This window comes from Diceros bicornis, chromosome 7 (genome assembly GCF_020826845.1).
Source record: "Diceros bicornis minor isolate mBicDic1 chromosome 7, mDicBic1.mat.cur, whole genome shotgun sequence".
Classification (NCBI taxonomy): Eukaryota; Metazoa; Chordata; class Mammalia; order Perissodactyla; family Rhinocerotidae; genus Diceros; species Diceros bicornis.
This window is the reverse complement of record NC_080746.1, coordinates 10,771,450-10,796,463: the sequence shown is the minus strand read 5'-3', so window position 1 is coordinate 10,796,463 and position 25,014 is coordinate 10,771,450. Positions and strand designations below refer to the sequence as shown.

The 25,014-nt window shown below is 48.1% G+C and overlaps 1 protein-coding gene across 3 annotated transcripts in view; it reads left to right on the top strand.

Annotated features, from left to right (window-relative positions):
* Nucleotides 1-3,212: 3,212 nt before the first annotated feature.
* The window catches only part of PKNOX2 (PBX/knotted 1 homeobox 2), a 186,486-nt gene continuing 164,684 nt past the window's right edge, over nucleotides 3,213-25,014 (top strand). For 2 of the 3 annotated variants that reach the window (XM_058544884.1, XM_058544883.1), the window contains exon 1: nucleotides 3,213-3,285. The gene's annotated coding sequence lies outside the window, so the exon portion shown is untranslated. The remainder of the gene's footprint in view (nucleotides 3,286-25,014) is intronic. The other variant, XM_058544885.1, reaches the window with a different exon arrangement.

Here is a 25,014-nt window from a genome sequence, read left to right as displayed (position 1 = left end):
TGCCATAGATCCTATATGTTTGTCACCCCTGTCAGTCTCCTAATGTTTTTTAGCATTTTACGGATGGGTGAAACCATGTCTGGGAGACCATGCTCTGGAGCAGCTTCTCACCCAGTGCAGGATTCTCCTTCCAATGTTGGGGATCTCACCACCTTCTGAGGAAGCCTAACTCATTTTTGGATGGTTCTCTTTGCTAGAGACTTCTTTTTTATATTGAACTGAAGATTGGCTTCCTCTAACCTCTATCAATTAGTCCTAATCCTACTGTCTAGAGTAACGCAGTCCCTCTTTCATATAGCTTCTTCAAAGATTTGGAGGACCATGATGTGGGAGAAGGATCATTGCTTATTCAATAGAACCAGGACCAATGGGTCATATTAGAGAGGGACAAATGAAGGTACATCTCTAGTTTCTTCTCCCGTAGCTTCTACCTCACAGCCTCCTAATAATGAAAATAACAACGATAGTTAACCTTCAGTGAGTGCTTATTTTGTGTGAGGCAAGTTCTAAGCACTTTATAGTATATGAAATCATTCAGTCCTCACAACCAACCTCAGGTAGAACCCTTGTTAGCTCTGTTTTACGGATGAAAAACTGAGGCACAGAGAAGTTAAGTAATGCCCATGGTTGTACTGCTAGTAAATGGTGGAGAAGGGATTGAAGCCTGTGCAGTCTGATTCCAGAGCCTTCCCTTTTAACTACTAAAATTTTAACCAGTACTTTAACCACTCGACATCTTCACTTACCTCTCTCTTCTACTCTTCACTGTCAAAGTTATTAGAATATGATGCCAGAACTGCATCTAAAACTAATATGGATTGATAAGTCCAAAGTGAGGGGACCATTCACCCCTCGGTTGGACACCATATGGCTATTAATGCCACCTGAGACCACGTTTAATGGGTTTGGCAGCAATGCCATACACTGTGCTCATCCTGAGTTTGCATTCAATTCAAATAGCCCACGTCTTTTTTTTTTTTTTAAACCGGGTTACTCCATTCTGTGTTTTTGCAACTGATTTTTGAATGTAAGAGTAGGATTTTGTGTGTGTGTGTGTGTGTATATATATATATATATATATATATATGTAGGTATATATATACATGTATATATATATATTCTTGTCAAATCTTTTTCTACAATTCTGTAAAAAATAAAAATGGATTTGCGTGTGGATGTAGGATATAATAATTTGATGGTTTAGAGTCATGAGATTGTGAGCAATTTTTCTTTATTTTCAAAATTATTTTGTATGTGGTTGTCATGATGTTAAGGTGCAAGAAATAAAAACTGGTAGAGGAAAAAATTGACTATTTAGTTATGGCCCATCCTTTCAGCTTGTTAAAAGCTTTATAATACTCTTGACTCCCTCTCTCCAGCATAGCAGCTATCCTTCCCAGCTTTGCAGCATGTGCAAATGGCAAGTCTGCTGTATCTTCTTCCAAGTTGTGTCTCAACGGACAATCCCAGAGGACATGGATAAATCACTTGTCCATGCAGTTCAATCTAGAGACTTGTACTGAGTTTATGTATGCTCAGTAGCAATGTGTCAATTGCTTAAAAGAATACAGGTTGGAGCCCGTTGCCAACGAGGGGCTGGTTCTTAGGTGCTGGTTGTGGATTCTGGTTGGAATGAACAGGGTCCACCATTGAACATTTCAACATATACTGAGACCCCGTTACATGCTGAGCACTCTGCTGGGTTCTGGGGCTATAAAGATACATAAGATGTAGTCCTTGTCCTCAAGGACTTGCAGTCCAGTGGTTTGGTCTTGTCTCTGAGGTACCTCCATAAGCGACTAATCTTGGTCATGCCGGTGTTAGTAGACAGCCCCAGAGGAAATGCCTCATCCTGGTGGACATCATCATGAGCAACAGGGACATTTTCTTTCCATGAGCACATCGCACTACATGCTGGAATCTTCTATTTGACATTCTACCTCTTCCAAGGAGCCTCTCTGGCTTAATTAAAAGGAGAATACTAAAGACGAGGTGTGGTGAGAGGCTCCTCTTCTTCATGTTATTTCCTGTTGAAAAAACCTTCAATGGCTCCATGAGCACATAGCCCAAGCCTGGCCTTTCTGCCTGACGCTCAAAGCCCTGGATGCTCTGTCCCCATCTGGCTTACTCAGTGTTAGTCTCTCCTATAGTCTCTCTCAGGCTAACCAGCCTCTGCGTGTCCCAGGGCACTCATGCTTTCCCCCTCTCATCTTTGTTCAGATTTGTCCCTTTCTTGGAATGCCCTCTCACTCCCTTCCACCAGCCAAATCTCACCTGTCCAGTCCTCCAAGACCCCATTCAAGTTCTACCACCGCTGAAAACTTCCTCAAGTGCTTCAGCTCTCACTGACTTTGTTTCTCTGTGGAGAGAGAAGCATAGTCCCTACCACAGAATTCAGCACTACTTTATAACATAGTCTTGTCTTATCTGATGATGTTTCATATGGATATTCTTATTCTCTAAGATGTGGCAGCACTTTTACTAAAAGGACCCCTGGATTTTATTCCTGGCGAATATAGATCATGGAGTGGACACCTGATAAATACATGCTGGGTTTTTCTTCTTGTTGTTTTGTTTCTTTATCCCAGAAAGAGAATTAAAAGATGTCATGTTTTTTGATATTTCCAGTCTTGCCCCCATCATTCTTCATGCACACTCTTTTCCTTCCAGCCCAAGTGGACTCTTCACCTTGACTTGAAAGTTCTCTCCTATATCAGGACTTTCCATAAACCTGCCTAAACAACAGCATCAGTGTTGTTTGTATGCTGGTTTTGGCAGCCTTCTGCATATAGATTGCAAGCTTTCACAGGGGCTCCTCAGCTCTGTCCCCCTGCATGGGGTCTTACTTCAGAAAGGAGGCATCAGTAAATGATTATTGCCTTGGTCAGCTTAGGGCTCTCAACAGTCATGAGCCTCTTTTTCTCTGGGATTCCTGTAGGGAAAGGGATGCAACTCACAAGAAATTGAGGCACCAAATAGGTAAGGAGGGAATGATTCCGGCTCTCTGGCCTGGTTAGCTGTCTAAACAATAATCCTTTTGCAGCTGGAATACTTCTCTCAGAAACTTTCCCAGCCAGCACTATGGACACAGGGCTGCCAGTCCCAGCTTTGCTCTTGAGCCAGACCCACTTCTGAGTTTACCCTCATCCCCACCTTGACTCTCACTCCTAGCAGAATCATGCACAGTTTATAAAAATGTTTTCTTTTATTGACAGGTGAAGTCTGGAGCAGGACTCTGAGGCTTTCCATCCTCCATGCGGCTCACCAGAAAAGGAACTGCGAACTGTAAGTAACTGTGATTGGTGTTTTCCATGCTGACTCAATAAGGTTATGGGTTAAAGACCAGCCCTGAACCTGATCTTTAACAGCCATGCATTGTGCAAGAGAAACACTCGACAATAAGCTAGTCAGAATGTAAAATACAGTGGACCTCTAATTAGATTAGGTCTGAATGTGACAAAGAAGCCCTGTAATATGACATCCTTTTTAATTAGACTTTATTGATTGTGCATTAAGGTGGACTTGATGTGTAATGTGTGTCATGAGTGTCGGAAAGGGAAGCTCCTGAGTTTGCAAGGCCAACCCAGACCCCAGCCACTGTTGTCTGTGGACTAAGCTTGGGAGGCAGTGAGAGGAGGAACTGGGTCAAGTGCATAGCCCGCGCTTGCTTTTACATCTGGTTATTTCCAGCAAGGCGTGAGAGAGCTAAAAGGAAATACTGAAGATCACTTCTCTTCTATCAATGCAGTAATAGCTCCACCTTATGCATATGCGTATTTGCTCATATTGGTTCTGCCACTTAGCAAATGTCTACCCACCTGTAGGACCCAGCCTAAGTCCAGTATCCTCCGTGGAGACTTCTTTGGTAACTCCAGCTGGAATTGATTTCTCCTTCCTCTGAAATTCTGCCGTACCCTTTGTCTTCTGGGCACCCCTCTGCCTGCACTTTACTGTGTGCCCTCAGCGAGGCTGTGAGCTCCTGCAGGCGGTCTGGGATTCCCACATCTTTGTGTCCCCACTGCACCCTCAACCTAGTGGCAAATGTTAGTTGGAAGACTGGGTTGCCCTGGGCTGCTTAGCTTCTCCACCCTGCTTCTGGGACTGCTGGAGGCTGAGTTGCTGCTGCGACTTTGATAGTACATTGGCTTCCAACCAGTCCATGGAATTATAAATGATTAACCGTTATCAATGCACATCTTCACCTCTGTGTAAAAATAGATTGACTGTAATGACTATTTGAATAAATCATAAGAATGGTCGCCCTGCGATCGTCTAACATCCTGCCGATGGCTGCCCGGTGAGTGAGCAGGGCGCCGGCCCTCCCGCCTAATGGCCTGAGATTCAGTGCTGGTCGCCTCTGTGATTGACGGGCCGTGGCCCCCAGGGCACCTCCTCTTCATCCTGGGCTCTGGAGTGGTCAGATCCCCAGGCCCAGGGGGTGGGGAAGGGTTCCTCCCTCCATCCTGTTCCAGGAAAACGTACCTAGGAGATGGGGCTGGGGGCTGGGAGGAGCCAGAGTAGAAAGATAATGACCTTTGTGAGAATCGATGTCTCCTCGCACCGGAGGTTAGAGGGACCTCATAAGTCAAGTCAAGTATGAGAGGAGCAAGCTGAGCGTGAACCTTAATGAGTGGAGAGTGTGGGGGAAATAGGTCTGCTCATTCCCTCCCTGTCTCTGCGGACAGCCAGGCACCTTGCACTGGGCCACCCACAGCCAGGGAAAGCTCCCTTACCAGGACACCCTCTTAGACCTGCACTGAGGAAGGAGGGACAGCAGGTTTCTTCAGGTCCCAGGACTCTGAAATGGGAAGATTCAAATGATCTTTCAGCGAGTGGTTTGCTAAGGCCACCTCAGGCAAGAGGATCTTACCTTTTGGAGGGGTAGGAAGAGAAGGAAGAGGGAGGCAGGCTCCAAGGGACTGGGGCCCATTGAGGAAGGAATAGTCTGAAAGCCTGAAATGTCAGAGAGAAGACCAGTGAGGGCTAGCTTTGAGACGGAAACAGCAAACATTCTAATTTAATTCCAGTTGTGTTCCAGTTACTACAGCTGTGTAGCAAACCATCCCAAAACATAGTGACTTAACAACATTTATTATGGTCATATTCTGTGAGTCAGGAATTCAAACAGGGCACAGTGGGTTCAGCTTATCTCTGTTCCACCAGGTCTGTGAGTTCAGCTGGGGTAACTCAAAAGCTGGGTGTGGAATCATCTGAAGGCTCATTCACTCGTAATTCTGGGGATTGATACTAGCAGTTGGCTGAGATGTTAGCTGAGGCTGTTGTCTAGTCCCCTGTGACCTCTCCATGTGGCTTGGACTTCCTCACAATATAGTGGTTGGATGTCAAGGGGGTTCATCCTGAGAGAACAAGAGCCAGGAGGAAGCTGCATTGCTGAAGTCCAGTCACTTCCACGACGTTCTCTTGATGGGGGCAGTTACAAAGGCCCACCTAGGTTTAAAGAAGGGAACACAGACACCCTCCCACCACCACCTCTTGAAGAAGGAGTATCAATATCACATTGAAAGAGGAGCATGAGGGATGGGATATATGTTGTTGCAGCCATCTTTGGAAAGTACAATTTACCACAACCAGCATTTAAGTCGGGCACAGCACAGCCTCATCTATTTCCAAAGACAGGTTAAAGAAACCCCTGCCTTAGATAACCAAACTGTCCCTTAACTCACAGAATGTCTATATTTAAAGGGCCTTCCCTGAGGCCAGGATGGGCTTCCTTCTGGGGTGGGACTCCCTGAGGACATGCTGAGAAACCTCTACCTTATAGTCCATCTCAGCAAGAGTGGTTCCAGTTTGCAACCCACAGCTTAAGTGCCAGGTCTAGGGATGGCTTTGATTTGTGACCAAGGACTCCACAAGCCTTGAGTCTTTCATTCTTATCCAGGGCTCCGCACATCCCCAACTGCACGGACTTCCAAGCTGGGGCAGGTTTCAGACAAAGATCAGGACTTAAGAGGCTATCGGGGCTGTGCTGGGGACTGAGGAGGTCCAGGGAGCCCTTCCTCTCTGTACCCCCACATCCTCTCCTCTCCTTCCTTTCCCTCTGCCACACACTATAACGTGCAGGAGGCTGTGCCCTTAAGGACCAGGTTCCCTTCCCTTTACCATTTTCCTGACCCAGATGCAGCTAAATTTTGGAAGAGAATCTGAGTGCACTGGATGCCTTGTTACAACTTACGAGGGTAGAAGGAAAATTCAAGCAACCAAAGAGTGGAAATAGAATGAGTTCATTTTCCCAAAGGGCCAAGATCTGAGAATGGCTAATACCAAAAGGGAGGAAGCAGGGAAGAGAGGGGTAATTGGGCTTGGTTTGAGGAAAGGTGCTGGGGTTTGGAGAGAGAGTCCTGGAGTCTTCCACAAGTCAGCTTACTATTAATAACCAACATTGACTGAGCACTTTCTGCCTGCTAGATCCTGTGCTAAGCCCTCGATGTGCGTTTTCTCATTGAACCCTCCTTACACTGCTTTCTGAGATTCTACTATCATCTCTGTGCTACAGAAAAGGAGTGGAGGCTCAGAGAACAGGAGAAATACCCTAACGAGTGACAGAGTAAGTTAGTAACAGAGGTGAAATCAAATTTAAGACTCTGTTCTAGAGACGTAATCACTTTTGTGTGGCCCAAGAACCTCAGTTTCCTCTCCTGTAAAATGGGGAAGCCTGATGACATCATCTCTAATGTCCCCCTTGGTTCTAAGATTCTAATTGTGCAGAAAAGGTTCTGGGAACTTGTTAGATGTGTCTAAAATGGAGGCCCACTTATGGAAATGGGTTTATATGAAAGTTTGGAATGATTTCCTGTTCTCTCTTTTCCCCATTTGTGAAACTTACCTCAGGAAACTAATGTTTAATTTGGGCAGGTGAAGGAAACAGATAAAAACAGAAAGATCATTTGTATTTTCAAGGCTCCAACTTCGGGGAAAAATGTTGGGTTTAAAGTCCAAAGCTGGGGCTTGAATCCCAGCCTTGCACCTCTGTGGTCCCGGGCTCATCTCTTTGGTCTTCAGATTCCTCATCTCTAGAATGGAAATGGGATTGTATCCCTTCCAGGACTGCTGTGGGGACGAAATGAAATCCAGCATGTGAAAGCCCTAGCGCCATTCCTGGCACACAATAGGGATTCAATAAGGCTTCAGTCATTCACTCACCCAGTAAATAAATAAAAAGTGGAGTTGGAAAGAAAGATTGTTCCTTTTCATTGCTCCTGACAGAGATGGTCAGGAATCTTCCCTTTAACTGTACCCTCCATAAAAGTTCACTCATAAACTATTGATATTTTAATAATACACATTAGCATCTTGCCCTTTGACAAATGAATCTTGAATGAGCAATAAAGAGGCAAAAGAGTAACCAGGTATACAGCTTCAGGGAAGCTGGAATCATGAGTAGCTGTCAGAGGGAGTGCCCCTTTCCCAGGGACCTGTGACTCACCTCTCTCCCCATTGACCCCTAGGAAACAGCTCTTAAAAGGAGCTCAGATTCCAGCCCGGTCCAGCCCAGTCTGAGCAGGATTTGTCCTAGGTTTTCTTTCACTTGGCTGGAGGGGATTTGGGAGAATAGAGTAAAGGTCGTTAAAGGGCTGCTACAGGCACGATGTTTCACCCCCAAGTGAAACGCCTTGGCCCACCCCACTACCTTGGCTACAGGTGCAGGCTTCCTCCTCACATACTCTCTCCTGCTCTGCAAATTAAAAGTCTGCAGACAGACAGTGTGCCCCTAGAAGTCAGGCAGTGAGCTTGGAAATGACTCAGACTGGTTCTAGCCCCTTTCTCTCCTTTCTCCACCAGGTCTCGATGGGTGCCTATGCTTAGGGTGTGAGTTAACGTTTATAAAACAGAATTTCCTGCCTCTTGTATCTCCTGGCTCCAGCCCTGCTGCCACAGCCACCAGTTTCTTGCGGCCTCCATCTGGGCTGGGAGTCCTTGAGTGTGCAGGGAACAGTGACAGGGGCTCTTCGTTGGTCCAGCTTAATTGGTGTGATTTAATGGCATTTCTGGCAGATTCAGATTTATACGGCTTTCTGAGCTGCAAATCTGCTTTCTAAATGTAGAATTTTTGTGGAGTGGTAAAAAATAATGGCTGTTCTGTGATTCCTTTCTCCCAAGCTAGGAGATTGCAATTTACATGATGCAAATAGACATTATGCAATCAAGGCACTTTAGCAGGAATCTGGCGGCAGAGAGGCCGCTGATGAGATGCCGAGGTCTGCAGCCCCGACTGGAGGGGCTCTGGAAGAGTGGGGAGGAAGTGGGGAGGGGGTGGGGCAGGTGGAGAGGAGGCAGAGTCTGTTCCGCTGGCCCAAGGAGGCAAAGTGGAGCCTGCCCAGAGATGAATGCATCCGGGGAGCTGCCAAAGCGACTCTCTCAATTAATGGCTTTGTTTAATCGTACCCCCTGTCCAGAGGAGTATTGTCTTACGGATAATTTCGTCTGCCTAACGAGATTTTGCTAATTAAATCTCCTTTCAGTTGGTGTGACTATGCCTGCAGGAGAGGGGGCTATTTGGAGTCTTCCCCATAAACCTTTCTAGAGAGGAGCTGGGAAGGAGGCAAGGGAGGGAGGGGGAGAGAAGAGAAAGAAGGGGAGTGAGAAACTTCCCTGCTGTGAGCAGGACTGGAGAGGCTTCAGCAGGGTTTGGAAACTGCAAGGTGGCTGCCACCACCCACCTTGCCTCTCTCTCCTGCTCACTGGAAATGCAGACACTCATAAATCTTTGTCCAGTCTGAGAGATTGCCCCCCACCTTTTTTTTTTTGTGAGGAAGATCAGCCCTGGGCTAACATCTGCCAATCCTCCTCTTTTTGCTGAGGAAGACTGGCCCTAGGCTAACATCCGTGCTCATCTTCCTCCACTTTATATGGTACGCTGCCACAGCATGGCTTGACAAGCGGTGTGTCAGTGCGCGCCGGGGATCCGAACCCCGGGCTGCCTAAGCGGAGCGCCAGTGCTTAACCGCGGTGCCACAGGGCCGACCCCGAGATTTCCCCCCCTTTTTATTTCTTCCCCTATGGCTGTTGTCACCTACACCATTGTCTGTTCTCAAGTTCTTCCCAAATCCCCGGGAGGTTCTCAGGATTTCCAAGCACTGTTCCAAGCAGCTCTGGCTGTGGGTGCTGCTGGTGGTGGTGTGGGAGGGGGCAGAAAGTGGTCCTGTGGGAACCCCTCCCCTTGCCTTTGCTGTTAGCCAGCCAATCTGGCTCTTCTGAGAGGAAAAATTGCTCCAAAATTGGCCATTTCTCCAAGGATAATTGCATGAATCAAAGAGGAGACTAGCTTGTGAAATTCATTTATCAGCAGTGTGCCGAGGATAGCCTCTTGTAGGCGGAGGAGCCTAGCACTGTGCCTGCAACAGCTGGCGCCTGCGTAGTGCTGTTGTGAGTATGTGACCACGTCACACGGTGCTCCACCACCCCGTGGTTCTTGACTGTCTACGGCTTCCTTGGCCTGGCTGACTGTGGGCTTCACAGCTCAGCCCTGTCTACTTTTCCAGTTTCATCTCCCACCTCCGTGCTGCTCCCTCCTCCCTGTTACTTACAGACACTCAAACACACAGGCACACTCCTACTCCTCATATCCCAAATATACCAGGTTGCTCAGTTTCCCCCCCAAATACCTGTATAACCTCACACCTCAGAGCCCCTGCACTTGCTCTTCCCTCTGTCTGGAATGTCCTCGGCCTGGATAACCGCTGTTATCACAAGACCCAGCTCACATATCTCCTCTGTGACTACCTCCTCACAGAGCTTCCCTGCCTTTCGTGAAACACTGCTGCATTCCTGCTTTGTCCTGTATGTCATCACAGGACCTCAAACACGGTTATTTGTCCATCTCTCCAAGTTAAGGACTCAATCTTATTCTTCTCCTAATTCCAGGACCTGAGATCATGCCTGGCCATAACAGGCACCCTACAAATTTGGTTGAATGAAAAGATGAATGAATGAACCAAGGAGAAGAGGGTGGAGTGATGGAGAGGGGCTCTCTAGTAGGGCCCCCAAACTCACAGATGGACAATGGTGGTGGGGGTCAGGAGACTGATTTCTGTCTATGTAGGACTGTCTATGTATGTTCTGTCTATGTAGGATTTCTATCTATGTATGTCTATGTAGGACTGATTTCTGTCTATGTGGCCTTTTCCATTTGGTACAGGTATGTCTGTCATGTTCTGTCTCTTCCTCTAGCCCTTTAGTCATCTTAATATTCCCATCATGCTATGCACTGAGTCTGAAGTGTTTCTTGGTATATAGTAGGTGCTCAACAAATACTCTGTGATGCACTGAATGATTGGATGAGTGAATTGAGTGAATGACTGAATGATTGAACAAGCATGCACTTTGGTGTCAGACTTGAGTTTGAGCCCTAGTTCTGTTATTTACGTAGCTGGGACCTTGAGATTTAATTTTCTTATCCAGAAAGCAAGAATACTACTGCTACCTATTCTATCTTTCTCGAAGGGTTGTTGGTAGAGGGTTATAAGAGATATGTGAGAGTGTTTTATAAACTATAAAGCACTATGCAAGTGTAAGAGGTTATTATTATAATGGTTATTATACTTGAAGTGTCATTGTGTTTGAAAATGAGGGATTCTGTTTTCAGGAATATAAAATCATCCAGGCCTGATTTGAACTCTGAGACTTACAGAGCAATCATTATGGGAACTAATTCCAGATTTGCCGAACTATGGGAAATTTTAGGGGCTGGAGTGAGAGGAGGGGTCTGGTGAAAGTGGTCCCATCTTCATTTGTGCCACCTGTCCCCCAAGTAGTCCCATGTAAATGGTCTCTCCTGAATCTCTACAATTGCCTGGACTTTTAAACCTCGTTATCTATGCTGTTCCCTCTGCCAGGAATGTTTTTCTCCTCTTCTCCTCTTTTCCTCTCTTTCAAAAAAAGGTCTTTTGACCCTTTCATCCCAAGTTGCTGCACTGTCACCCTCTGGACTCCCAAGTTACCAGCTCTGTCTCCCTGAGGGCATTTACTACAGTGTACCTGGGACTGTAAATGTCTATCTCTCTCACCACATGATGCACCTCCATCCAGGGCAGGTTCTGAGCATCATTCAGCTCTGGAGCTCCAGAGCTGAGTGGATGAATGGATGGATGGGTGAGAGGTGAAAGGAAGGTTGGGGCTTGGTAAATGCACAGGATTTGAACTTTTGAAGCACCCTAAGCTATAGGGAAAGGTGAAGAAGAAGCTTCAGAGAAATTAGCAGTGCCTTGCAAATAACTCCCAAATTTCTAAGAGATATTTCCCACCCACCCTCACCCACAGAAGATCAAATAGGCTGATCTTCCCTGGGGTCACTATGTCCGGGGACCCCAATCCCGTAAAGGTGGGTGACTGGCCGTCAGCCAGGTGAGCAGTGAGGCTTCCAAGTTGGCACTGAATCCTGAGGATGGGGAGGTACCTGCCTGTTGCTGACCCCTACAGGTAAGTAATTACCAACCTGGGGAGGCAGATGCTGCCTTCCTACATCTCTAGCCTGTCCAGATTCTGTCTCATGGTGGAGTCGGCCCCAGCTGGCAGAGAATCTGCTGGAAGCCCTTCCAGGAACCCGGCTCCCTCACCTTCTCCCTGGATTTGGAGGCATCTTGTCTCCACCCTGCTCAGGGCCTCTCCCCCATGCCCTCCCACCCCCAGCAGCTCTCCTGGAGCCCCAGGCAGCCTCAGCAAAGTGCCAGGGGGCTGGGAGGCTTTTCATTACCGAATGCACTGAACCTATTTGTGAGTGTTTTGCAAAGTGTTTAATCCAAGGTGTTCCCTCAATTAAATTAGTGCAAACATCTGTGTCCCACATCCACCTCCATTTGCATTCTGTGCCATTTATTACAGCGGGAAATTGGAAGGCACCTTAGGAATACTTAGGACTGAATTAGGCTAGGTTGGGGTGGGCGTCTGGGGGTGGGCGTCTGAGGGTGCCTGTGAAGTTGATCCACGAGGCAGTTCCATCTCCAGGCAGGGACTAGTGGAGGAGCCACTTTCTGGTGCAGGAGACAACACGGTGGGAAGTGTCCAGGCTCGGGATCACCTGTTCTTGTGGGAGAGGTTGGGTGAGTTTAATTAATAACCCTGATCCCCACCTGGGCCCAAGTGCCTGCAGAGGCAGGAGGAGTTCACTGCTGTTGTTTTATAACTTTAAACCCAATTGAAAAAAAAGTGTATCACATTCAAGTGACCCCCCTGGGTTTCTCCCCGGGGGAGCCCTTTCCTGCTGGAAGATGGGTTTTTTCATCATGAAACTGCTCAGCCTTGGTGACTGGCTGAGCGTGAGTGGCAGCGCTCTCCCCTGTACCACGTGGTTCCCACGACTGTCAAGTACTCTGGGAGTCCTACTATTATACTAATCTAGCAGGGATCAAAGAAGAATAGTTTCTACTGTGTGACAGGCAGGGCGCTCAGTGCTTCTCATGCATTATCTGTTGTAACCCTCCCGCCCACCCTCTGAGGCAGGTCCTCTAATAATAGAACAAGTCAGGGAGCTGGGCTTAATCAGAGAGGTTAAGCTGTGTGCTCAAGGTTCCACAGCTACTAAGAGGAGCAGACAGGATTGAATTCAGGTCTGATGACTCCAAAGACTGTGTGCTTCCCACTGCACTCGGACAGCTCTCTGAGATGAAGCAGTTGGCGTTGGCTTTGAATCAGGGACCTTGTCACCTCCTCGAACCTCCTGAGTAGCACCTCCTGGCTGAGCTGTACAGAGGCCCTGGTCTTAGCCTGCCTGCCTCAGGTTGCGAGCCTCGGGTTAAGATGCTGTAGCCTGGGATACCCAGGGGCCTATGGTGGTTGCTCAGCCTGCAGTTGGCTCGTCTGAGGGGAGGGACCCCTGGCTTTTGGCGGGGGGGGGGGGGGCAGGGAGGAAAAGGATAAGTCTGGGGAGTGAGGAAGAGGCTCACAGGATGCTGAAGGACCTTAGAGATCACTGAACTCCTCAGTACTGAGTGGAAAAACTGAGACTCAAAGGAGGCAATGCTTACTTTAAGGCCACCGAGGGTTTGGTGATAGAGGCTGGACTGGAACTCAGGGCTCCCACTTCCTGGGAGAGGGGTGATATCAGGGCCTGGGGAGGTCCCAGGGGTTTTGTAGGGTGGGTGTTGGCTTTCTAGATGCAAAATGTAAATCAAGGCTGGATCAAGGAACCAGGGAGAGAGGGGCTGGGAGGTTGCTGTGGACTCATCTAGGGATCCTTCTGAGCTGCCGTTAACAGAGAACCTTCCAGGTCTAGAGGGCTGCTGGCTATCTCTGGCCTGGGCCTTGGGGCAGGTCCTCACCAACTCCTGGGGTTTCACCTAAGGACATCCAGGGGGTGGCAGAACCGGGGTGACAGGAGGAGACCCGGGACCTGGGCTGAGCACCACCTGTGCCCATCTCTACCTCCCCCTTGCCCCGTCTGCCCTGGGGTCTGGGAAGCATCTGAGAAATGGAGTGCAGTGGCAGAGCAACACACTTGAGCTCAATCCCTACTCTTCCCTTTCCTCCCCTGACGAGATAGGACTGTGTCCCAGCCTTAGTTTCCCCATCTGTTAAAGAGTGATAATAACCTCCTCTTACAGGCTTGTTGGGAAAATGAAAGGAAATAATGGGAAGCCTTGGCCCTGCTTTGGAACTCAGAACATTGTTGCTGGTTCCCTTTCTTTTGCATGGGTCTATCTACCTTCCTCTCTTAGACTCTGTGCCTGCTCCTGGATATTGAGGGCGAGAGGCGCTGTGGGGATGATGATGGGCAGCCCCTGACTCAGTCCTATCTCCTCCTTTTTGTTTTTTCTTCCTTCCCTCTCTCATCATAAGACTTTAATAAATGCATCTCAGCATGTGGCCCTGCCTGGTGCTTTATAAGAATGACTTGCTTATTCAGCCCTTACTTCCTAGAAATGACAATCGACAATCAACACACATTTATTAAGCACTGCCTGTATGTAGTACCCAGCTCTAGGCCCAGCAGGGTCAGCCTGAGAGCGACCTAAGGGCCTCTTGTCTCCCTCCAGGGCCACAATGGCTCCTGCTTTCTCTGGATTTGCTGGATCCCAGGACCATCTGCCTTTACCAGCAGGATTTTGGGTTTCTGTACCGTTTTGTGCCTCTCTGCTTCTACACATGGGGTTCTCTTTGCTTAGAATGCCCTCCAGCCCCTTGTTTACCTGCTTAGAGCTCAGTTTCTCAGTGATGAGTAAGTCTGTGACCACATCTTAGCTAGGGTTTATCTTCCTTGAGCTCTCGGTGCACATTCGGCATCTTTCTGTGACTATTTATCACACTGTATTTCACTTATGTCTTTACCAGACATACCTTGCTCTCCAAGGATAAAGAGTCCAGAGTGTACTGTCCTATAACTAGCATGGGCCCTAGGGCACCTGTTCTGTCTGTCCTGTAGGCCGGATCATGCTCAGTTCATCCCTAGCAGAAGAGAATGCCCATTACTAGAATGCCTTCCTCTCCCATTAGCCTTTGGCACTCGATAAATGTTGGTTTTGTGGACGAACCTCTGGCGTGTTTGAAGGGAGGCTGTCATGGCAGCAGACCTCACTAATTTCCAGAGTGTCCAGTCTGAGAGCATGTCCCTGTCTCTTTTATTTGCAATTCTACTAAGTATTCTCTCTCCCACCTAGGGACAGGATATGGGCTCTCCAGATGGAGGTGAGAATAGGCAGAGAAAAATGACCTCCTTAATTTTTTGCCCCTGTGGCTTTGCTGTGGACATTTCTTTTCCTATAAAATCTCTCTTGTCTCTCTATGTGGCCAAACTCTGCCCATCCTCCCTAGTCCTGTGCTGCCTCTTCCACAAGTCTTAGAACTCTCAGGGGAAAGCAGTTTCTCCCTCCCAGAGCACCTTGCCTGAATCTCCCGACACTGACCAGTGTCCACCTGCATCCCAAGTATGTCTGCATGTGTCCTTGAACACAAAGCTGTGTCAGCACAGGGTCCATGGCTGGTGCCTCTGCAGCCCGCACTCCACCTGGCACGGTGCCTACACATTCTGAATTTATGATACGTATTTGCCAAAGGAAGGAATGAACAAGACTACTCCTAATCTCTCTCAGAGGGAGGTGTCTGGGTTCTTCTCCCATTCTCTGCTTTGACTTTTCTGCCCCAGAGTTCTAATGGACCTGGAAGCACATTTGTCACTGGAAACTGGATGCTATGGACAGCAAAAGAAAAACAGGTGTTCAATTCTACTTGGTATACTGAGCAGACTGGAACTACTTCTGTATGGCAGGCCTGTCAAGTCCCAGAACACTGATACTGATAAATTAAGGGGTCATTTTTCTCTGCCTATCCTCCGCTCCATCTGGAGAGCCCATGGGAGAGCCCAAGGAAGATGGGCCATTGGAATAAGAGAAGAAAATATTACAACTTTATTTATTTGTATTTTTTTTAATCTCATCCTGTTTAGATTTCTATTTTGGCATATGTTCCATAAGAAACATCACATACTGGTATAGTAGTATGTTTAATATATACACACACATGCAGGTTTATATATGTGTATATTGAGAGTGTGTTAAAGATTTTTACTGATAGAGTTGAAAACTCATCTGAGGACCATGGACTTAGGCCACTGGCCCACGTCCAGGAGGTGAGACTAGTCATATTTGCTAGTGTCTCCAGACAAGTGTCTCACTCGCGAGTGTGGCCTCCCCTCAGGCCTAAAGCTTTACAACCTGCATCTCACTAGATAGCAAATTCCTTAAAGAAAGGAACCCTGGGATCCTACTCCCCTGTGAATTTCCAAGGCCTGGCACACTGCAGATACCCAATAAATTAAGCGTAGCTTGAATTATATTTATTTGAATTGATTGAGATTATCTGAGAATCTTTTATTTATTTATTTTTTTAATTAATTTTTTTTGTGTGTGTGAGGAAGATCAGCCCTGAGCTAACATCCGTGCTAATCCTCCTCTTTTTGCTGAGGAAGACCAGCTCTGAGCTAACATCTATTGCCAATCCTCCTCCTTTTTTTTTTTCCCCCCAAAGCCCCAGTAGATAGTTGTATGTCATAGTTGCACATCCTTCTAGTTGCTGTATGTGGGACGCAGCCTCAGCATGGCTGGAGAAGCGGTGCGTCGGTGCGTGCCCGGGATCTGAACCTGGGCCGCCAGTAGCTGAGCGTGTGCACTTAACCGCTAAGCCACTGGGCCGGCCCCTGAGAATCTTTTAAAGTTTGAAAATTTGACTTCAATTTAATTCTCAACTGTCCACTCCCAGACAGTATACTCGCTGTATTTACTAGAGATCCATCATGCAACAAAAAAAAATATGTGCCTACTATGTGCCAGGTTCTGAGCCAGCTCCTAGGGGGCAAATTTGAGGTCCCTGACCTCAAATTACTAACATTCCTTTTTTTCAAAAACAACCAAACAAGAAATCATAATGTAAATCAGCACTCCCCTCTTCACTGGGGTTATTCTGAAACAAATCGCCGACCTCATACTGTTTCCTCTGCAAATGCTCCAGTCAGTACTTGCAGCCTTTTCGGGAGAGACAGACCTATCAACAAATGCAGTTGTGTTCTGGGAGCAGTGCTAGACCCCAGTGGGCATGGCCAGGGCCCAGAACAATCAGGGAGTGGTCACACTCCCTGGGGGAAGTGGAGTGGGGTCAGGAATGATTTTTATGTAAATGATGCTTAGGCTGAGTCTCTAAGTTACCTTCTAGGCTCGGTGTTGAAATTTCAGAACCAAAGAGGGGACCTATCAGATAACGAGTGAACGTGAGAGGAAGACACTCCCATAGAGGGAGACGGCCTTCACAGAAGACAGAACACTCACGGATCTTAGCGTTCGCCTCCCTCATCTTAGGATGAGACAAGCGAGGCCCAGAAAGCCGAGGCCTCTTGCCCACGGTTGCACAACTAGAGATTGACAGCGGCAGAATCCGGGCTCAGGCGGGCTCCTCCCTCGGACTCCCTCCGCACATGGAGGACCCCCGGCCGCGCCGGGCTGGGCCTGCCTCTTTCACACACCCACGTTTCTGTGACCAGGAATAGCACACATGGAGCCCCCAGCAGCTCTGGGCTGTGGGCGCCCCCTCTGCCTTCTAGCAGCTTCCAGAGGGGGCCAGCGGCTTGCAGCCCCAGAATCATCCTGGGCTGCATGTGACTTCTTCTTTCTTCCTGTACAAGTTGAGCACTTGCCACCCTGCTGTCTGTTTTTCCTTGCTAAGGTTCAGTTCTAATTATGTTGATTTTCTTCATCCCACCCCCTCCTGGAAGCTTATTAGGTTGAATATTTTTATTTATTATCATTTCGCCCAACTCCTGCCAGCATTTCCAATTACTCTCCCCGCTTCCTTGTAATTGTCTTTCTGTAATGGCTCTGAAACAATTGCGCTAAATGAGGTGTCTCCTGGAAGATGAGAGTCTCACTTCATTAAAGGCTAATGTATTCTCAGCTCCAGCTCTGTGGGGCTAGCTTGGAAGGAAGACATTTAAACAGCTTCTTTTATTTTATAGGGAGCAACTTTTCAGCGACGAAGATGTCTGTGGGGTATATGTGTATGTGCGTGCGTTGCCTGATTTTAATTTAAAGAAAGTTTATGAAATAGTGTAAGTCTCCTTATTGATGAAACTTGTTCTCAGGTAGCTGAAATTTATGCAGTGGGGTGCGGGGCTCTGGAGCAGGGTGGGAAGGGGCAGTTGATTCAGATGTCCACCCTGCCTTTCTGCTAGCTCCCCTCCCTTCCTCTCTTGCTCCTCGCCTGCTGGATCAGCCCTCGGACCTCTTCATGCCTCCATCCTGTGTCTCTGCCTCCCGCATTGTGTGCTCAGTTTCCACTGTGGTGATGACCTCCTGTTATGTACTATTTTTTTCAGCTTATATACCCAACTCATTCATTTATTCATTGTTTATTCATTTATTTGATCATTTGTTATTCATTCAACAAATGTTTATTGCCGCTATGTTCAGGCATTATTCAGGATGGGGTTATGTCCTTTGGAGCGTAGAGAACAGTGAGGGAATAGAGACAGATAACAGGTAAGCAGGCGCTTCTAGTGCACTATGTTAAGTGCTGTAATCAGACAAGGGTGGACCACTCTGAGAGCACCTCATAAAATCTTGTGGGGTCCGGGAAGGCTCCTAAAGGGAGGGGGGGTCTGGGTTGATACCTGAAGGGTGAAGAATTAAACAAGTCACAAGGGAGGGGGTGGAAGGCCTACAGGCTGAGGGAGCTCCAGTAGCTAGAGAGGGCTTGGTAGCCGAGGTGAAATGCAAGATCCTCCATCAAACAGGAGGGTCGTGTGGGAGAGAGGCTGCACTGAGAGGTGGGGCTGGGATCATGGAGGGTCTTCAGTGTTGGGCTACTGAGGGATCGGTGGGACATAGAAGAGTTTTGAGCAGGGGATTGATTCGGCCAGATCTGTGTTTTGGAAAGACCTCTCCTGCTTCAGTATGTAATTGGAGGAAGGGAAAAAAAAGGGCAAGGAGACCTTTTAGGAAGCTGTTGCAAGAGATGGTGATGCCCTGCCTGAAGAGGGGGCAATGAAGGAAGACAGAGCTTCCTTCATTGTGAGGTGTTACAGGTGGAGAAACAACAGGCTTGGAATGGGGATGGCGGTGAGGAGAGGGGGCATCAGGGATGAGATCCACTTTTCTGGCTTGAGCAGCTGGGTGAATGTGTGCAGTGGGATCCTAAAAACCGTGACAAGGCATTACACTCCATGAGAGGTCATGTAGCTCCCCAGGATGTGGGACCATAAGGTTCAAATCCCAGCAATGCTGGGCAGCTTGGACCAGGGCCTTCAGGACTCCCAGGGCCTTCACCAGCAGGGCCTGTGGGTGGCATGCGGGCATCAGCTCACTCCTTTAAAGGGTTGTTCATGTTTACAGCTGTGGAGCTCTTTAACGCGCCTGTATGTGCAGAGCTCTGAGCTGAGCAGGTCACGTAGTGGCTCTGACTTCTGTCCCAGGCACCCTAACCTATACCAAGGCTGACTCTTCTAAAGGGTTTTTCATTTCATAGTCCAGAAAGAGTGGGAAGGCTCTTCCTGATACGTTTTTGGTGGAAGAGAAGAATTTAAGCTTACACCGTGTTGTGAGTCAAGTACATCCAGAAGTGTTTTTATGCCTCAGAGGCACTTTTTTTAGGGTCCCTGGAAGCTTGCCAGCAACAGTGGTGGTAATAGTGAAAAAAGTGATAGTAGTGATTTGTATGTTTATCGAGGGCCACTATGTCCTAGGCCCCCTTTTAAGCACTTGCATGTAGTATCTCATTTAGTCCTCACAACAGTCCTATCATGTAGATATTATTATTGGCTCTATTATTATTGGCACAAAGAGGTTAAGTAAGCAGGCTACCAGGACTCCCCAGCCTGCAGTTTCCTCTCAGAGTCCGGGAAGGAGGGAGTCCGGCCAGACCAGAGCCAGGTTGGGAGTATCCGAGGGCCAGGAGAAGTGGCTTGGTTCAGTCCTCCACACTGTTTCCTCTCCTGCTCCTCACATCTCCTGTTATGTATTACTTTTTTCAGTTTATATATCCTCACTCCATTGATTCATTCATTCATTCATTCATTCATGTCCTTCAAGACTGTGCAAATGCCACTGACTCCCGGGCAGAGCTGGAACTTCCTTCCTCTCTGGTTCCCAGAATACGTACATTTCTCAATTCTAGCTGCTGATTTGTAATTATTGTTTTGCATGTTTCTCACCTCAGCTCTACTTTGAGTTTTCCCTAGGAAGGGATCTTGACTTACTCCTCTTTATATCCTTGGTACCCAGCACACAGCCTGACACCCGGTGGGTTTTCTGTGATTTAATAAATGCTATTAGGGATGCCAGGATGCTCAGGAGGGGCCCTGGAGGTCAGAGTCAGGGAGACCCCCATCCCCTGTCCCTTACAGGAGGAGAGAGTGGCCCAGATGTGCTCCAGATTGGGCTCAACCCCCCAAGGCGACTGCCTGGTAATAGGGGGAAGCTGCCAGGAACAAGTCTCTCTGCACTCGGGGAGATGTGCGGTTGAGGTAAGTGCTCCTCCAGGGCCAGAGGACTGAGGAAGCAGCGGCTAGCTGGATGTTTATTCTGATGAAGTGCTTATGTAACACCAGGCTTCCTTGGGCTCCCAGGGGGCTGAAGAGAGTGCACACCAAGGAAACAAACAACAGAGATGGCAAACCACCCATGCTACTAGACAACTGAGGTGAAGAGTGTGCGCATCTGACATCTGCAAAAATTTAGCATCAAGGCAATTGCCAAGCAGGTTTTTTATAAAGAATAAACTGTGTCTTTAAATATTCAAGCGCAAAAAGTCACCAACCATTTTCCATCTCCCGAATCTCCTTCTGATTGCCATTCCTTCAAGGCTGCCATGGGGTGCTGTGAGATTCTTCTCTCAGGAGGGGCGGGGGGTGGGGGTCACCTCTTCAGCAGGTCCCTCCTCAGCCAAGGGAAACAGGGCTCTGGTCACAGCCTGAGGGCAGCGAGAGGAGAAAATGGGAGGAAGGAAATACAAGCTAGAGCCAGGGGTCCTGGTCACTAAATAGCCGTGTGACTTTGGGCAAGTGGCTTACCCCTTCTGAGCGTCAGTTTCTGTATCTGTAAGAGGAGAGAACCATTAACTCTGCCCTGCTCAACCGGCAGGCTTGTTTGAGTATCTGTACCCTGTGGCAATCTGTGGGATCATGCCACCTTGCCGTGCTGCCTCTCATCCAAGGTGGGTAACACAGAATCCTCTGCCTGCTCTAGCCAGCTCTCTCTTCTGCCAGCTCTAGAGCTGAGTCAGGTGTCCCCACCGCACTTTCCATAACGCCGAGGACAAGGATCCAGGTGAAGTCTAAGTCTGAGGTCCCCTGGGGCTCTTGGAAACAACAGACAAGGCTTCCAGTGCCCAAGAGAAGTGAGAAACTAACCTGTGTGCTGCAGAACAATGGGAAATTTAGGGTAAGAAGTCTTAGGATCCTAGAACAGAGCTAGACAGAACATTACTTTGCTCGTGTAATAAACATGTGTTGAGAACCTACCATATGCCAGGCACTGTGGTAGAAATTGAGATTGTAAAGGTGACCCATACACGGGCCCTGTCCTTTCAGAGCTTATGGTCTGGCACATTACTGCCCACTCTCCTCCACTTCATAGATGAGAGAGAAACTGAGGCCCAGGAGAGGAGGTGACTATCATGAGGTCACATAGCCCCTTGGTAGACTTGGCAGGATCAAAAGGCTGCATTGTGAGCATGAAATGAGCTAATACATGCCAAGGGCTAGAGGCAAGCCCGGTACCTACCTAGTGACTACTCTCTACGTGTTTCCACTAGGCTTCCAGACTCTAGGAGCATGTCCCTCTGTCCCACACAGCCCCTCACTGGCCCGGAGCTCCAGCCTCACTCATATCTTGAGGCCAGGCGTTTGAGATGAGCCTGGGCCACCCTCAGGTGAGAGTGACAAAGGGAGAGTGAGAATGACAGTGGGCCTGAGGCTCTTGGCCCTGAGCATTTTATTCTTTTATTCAACCATCACTTATGGAGAGCTTGACACGCGCCAGGCACTGGGCTGCATTGCTGAACAACACCAACAAGCCCCCTACCCTCAAGGAGTTTATATTTCAGTGGAGAAGGGGGTTGGACAATCAACTATAATAAACCAGATATTTTCAGCATGAGATAAGGATTAGGAAAGTCATATACAGGGTGATAGACAAGAGATTAACGGGATGGTGGGTTAGGAGGTGGTGAAGGTGGGGTTGTGATTTGGGGGGCAGGTTTTGTTCACCTCTGGAAATTGCCCTGCCAGATGAAGCAGGATTTGGGGGAGCTTCTGCTCAGCTCTAACACACCAGTCTCCAAAGCTCAGCATCTTGAATAAATGTATCATTACTGAGATTGTCTCTACCCTGCCCAGCCCCAACCCACAGCAGGAGGTAATGCCTCCTCAGTTTCACCACTATCCCCTTGGAGGTCTCAGTGACAATTGCAATTTGAAATCAGGAGTAAAATAAATGCAGAAAGAACAGGACTATTCCTCTGATGCTCCTTGGGTCTGAGTTTTCCAATCTCTGAAATGGGAGAACTTAGCCTGCCTCGGAAGATGGAGGAGATGGCCTCCAGAGCTGATTTCCAGATGACGGGAGGGAAACCTCCAGTCCTGAGGGACCACAGAAAATGTTCCATTCCAGAGCAGTGCAACTGCTGGGGAATTCTAACATCATCTCCATTGCATGTGCAGGGAAAAGCCATCTCTTCCTTCACTCTGGCTCACCTCCTCAAGCAATCTGGGCATATGTTTGTAGTGGTCATTTTGTCCAGGAATCAAAGACTTTCTTTGGACTTGTGTGACCCTGCCTCTAGTCATCAGGTGAGCCCTGAGTGGGTGGCCCCAGGACTGGCACTCTAGGACCCCATCACCAAGGGGCTGGGATCCCCCAGGGCATCTCATGATTAGGGATCAGGTGGATTCAGTCTTGACTGCACTTCAGGACTCAACTAAACAAAGTTGTGAGCCTTCCTAGAGATTGGACAAGCATAGGTAAGAAGGTGAAGATCCGAGCAAACCTGGATGTTGAGATTTCGTGGTCCACAATTCTGGTTTCTTACATTCCTTGTGTATGCCCGGGACCATGAGAGGTCATCTTGCCCATCTCCTTGTCTCCAGGCAGGACTGCACTTCACCAACCAAACAAATAGATGAAAATCTTCCCCATTCCTAAGACTACTCATTCACAAAGAATAAAGAAGGGCTCCAGAGAGAAAGGAAATGGATTAGTGGCTGGGGTACCATGTTCTGTGGCAAGTTCAGAAGAAAGAAAGCCAGGCTTTGGAGTCTTGGGGCTGGGTTTCTGGATGTGGGAGTCCACTGAATTCATCCCTTCAGATGTCCATCAAAAACATCCTTAAAAGAGACATTTTACTCAGAATCAAGTGTTCTTCCTCTGGGTCTCTTTCCCCACTGCCCTGACCCTGACTGGGTACCTCAGGGACAAACCCAGAAACAACAGAGACTTTTTTGACCAGGTGGTACTCACTGTGTGTGTGTTTAGGGTGGGAGAGACAGGCAGGCCAGATTCCATCCAGCAAGTACCCCGGTGCATGCTAAGCCAGTCCTGGGTCTGAGAGACCCTGGGATCCCCAAGGAGGCCTATCCACTTAGCTCTGGGGATTGGTGGTCCGCTGAGTCTCCCCTACCAGCATCCTGATCCTTGTGGCCCAATCCTCGAGCTCCCTTTTTGTGCACTAATCCTATGACTTGGTAGCCCCCGAGAGATATTTTCTTCCCAGGTTGTTGGCCACTGCCTAGTTTCTCAGCAGATAAACCCCCACTGTTCTCCAGCTCAGCTGCTGGAGTGGCTGCAGATTTCTTAGTAATGATCTTCCTCCAGGAGCAGGGGAGACAGAGGAGCTGCTGCCGCTGCCGCTGCTGCCTCGGCTGCTGCCAACATCAAAGCTTTCCGCGTGGCTTTGGTAGAATGTTAAGAATTGCGAGATAATTAAGTTGCATTTCTGTGCATTGTTTACTGTTGCTCTCAACCAATCGCTATTCCAGAGGGGCTCATCTGGGTAGGGTTTTTTTTTCCTTTGCAGTGCTTGTTTGTACCACATTCTTCATTATGCTTCAGTTACAATTTTAATTTTACTATTATTAAATCTTCCCCAAAGCTGTATTATTCTGCACCTCTGAGCTGGAATTCCTGATTTGGGGACTGTTTGCATCTGGGCCTGTTCGCAAATGATTGTTCTTGTTTACAAAAGAACATACATTAAAACACAGCACTGGAGGAATCCTGGCTCCCTTCCCTCCTCCCTGCCCCTGGCTCACCTGGTTGTAGGAGGTGGGGAAGAGAGGAGATAGGGAGCAGAAGGGATCTAGCAATTCCTGAGATTTTTGCTGTTGCAAGAGCATCTTCATGGCCTCTAATGGCCAAAGGAGTGGACAGGAAGTTGAGTGTATGGGCCGGGCAGGGAGCTGGAGACTTCGTTTTCATAGCGTGCAGGACCCCAATAGTAAAGGGATCCATATTTATTCCAGCAAGACAGTGTAGGCTAATGGTTAGGCTTTAGTTAGGCTAATCATTGGAATCAGACAGATCTAGGTTAGAAACCCAAACTTCTTCTCTTACTAGGCATGTGACATTGGGAAGTTAGGTAACATCTCTAGGCTTCAGTTTCTTGGCTTTAAAAATGAGGAAGAAGATGATGACAATGCTGCCCCACAGGTAAAGATAAAAAGAATGTTGCCCTCCAGATGGTAAGGATTTAGGAAAGGGTAGGTCAAGTTATGTCATCATCATAACTATTATTTTTTCATTCTGTCTCCTGTCCATTTTCTTCCTCTGTCACCCATCTGAAGCTTGCTTGCTCACTTGGCTTGGCGTGAGGGCTCTGAGGCCCAGGCCTGCCTCCAGCTTCTGGCATCACTAAGCCACTGGAGTGGAATAGGAGGCCCTTTCCATATGCTCCCAGTGACAGGGGAACAGTAGGAATTAGTTACCTGCCTTCCCAGGAAGGAAAGAGTGGCAGACTCCTGAGGGCCTGAGGTTGCAGAGAGAATGGGCCCTGCCCCAGCTGAGGTGGCTGGCCCTGGGGTTTTGAGGGCCCAGAGGCAGCCACCAGCGCCCACTGTCCGAGCTGGATGCTGAGCCCCAGCAGAAGCTATGCAGCTGGTCTTTCCAGCTCTCCCCACCCCAGCGTCCCTGCAATCTCAAATTCCTCCTGGAGTTTCCTCAGCTTCTTTCTTCCTCTGTCACCCTGTCCCCCCATGCCGCCACACACACACACTAAAACCATAACTTTTTTCCCCCTTTCCCATTATCTCTAACCCATATACTCCGGGAAGTTTAATTTGTTCTCGGTAGTAATCACCATTAACTAGAAATTGTCTTTCTCTGTGTAAACACGTCATTAGTGAAGCTGGTTTTCTGCAGGGTCCAGATTTCATTTTTATTAAAATGAAACACTTTCAGGCGCCTCACTGTGTCCAAGGAGAGAGAGTATAATTTTAACCCATTGGGTTGGCCACAGATAATTGGGCTGGCATTTGATTGGACGATTAGGGAAATATCTTCTTTGCATGCAGTATAATTTGCATTTTTT